Below are 900 nucleotides of genomic sequence, written 5' to 3' on the forward strand. Positions count from 1 at the left end.
ATATAGATACCAAAAAAAAAAAAAAATTAGTTCAGCGATTATACGCATGGAGCGCCACAATCGCCGTGGATCCACGACTTCGTGCGAGTTGCCCCTCTTTCTATAGTATACTTATTATACTCTTTGATTTGACTTTTGCCCACTTTTGTCATTTAGGATGACGGGAATGTCAGAAAGTTATCAGTCCTATATTCTTCTTAAAAATTATTTCAATAGATTAAGAAGTATATGCAAGAAGCCAGACCATTCTGATACACGAATTCATTGAAATGTGGGCGCCTGAGAAAATTATCCGAGTGAATTTCCATTATTGTAAATTGCTAATTTTTATAAATTACACTTCTGCCATCTTTGGTGGATCCATGTTTGTTTACATTATACGCTCTTTTATTATTTTTTACTTAGCCATTATATTCTATGAAATCAAATATATATAAATTACAAACTCTTTATTGAAAAAATATTACCAATTAAAATCATTCTTTAACGAATATTCCACTGTTTAAAGCTTCTTGTATTTCACTGAACGTTTTATTCTTTGTCTCTGGTATACAGAGTAAAACAAACACGGAGAAGAATAGACAATTAGCACTATAAAACCAGAAAGTTGTTGCCGAACCAATAAGTGATATCAGGCTTTCGAAATATCTGGCCAATAAGAACATTGCTAATGTTGAAAAAGACATACAGATGCAAATTCCTATCATTCTTACAGTTGTTTCTAGAAGCTCAGAGAATAATAGTAAATAGACTGATCCTATACCTGAAATTAAAAGAATTCTTCTTCTTCTTCTTCTTCTTCTTCTTCTTCTTCTTCTTCTTCTTCTTCTTCTTCTTCTTCTTCTTCTTCTTCTTCTTCTTCTTCTTCTTCTTCTTCTTCTTCTTCTTCTTCTTCTTCTT

The sequence above is a fragment of the Papilio xuthus genome, unplaced genomic scaffold (genome assembly GCF_000836235.2).
Source record: "Papilio xuthus unplaced genomic scaffold, Pxut_1.1 DF827756.1, whole genome shotgun sequence".
NCBI classification, from domain to species: domain Eukaryota; kingdom Metazoa; phylum Arthropoda; class Insecta; order Lepidoptera; family Papilionidae; genus Papilio; species Papilio xuthus.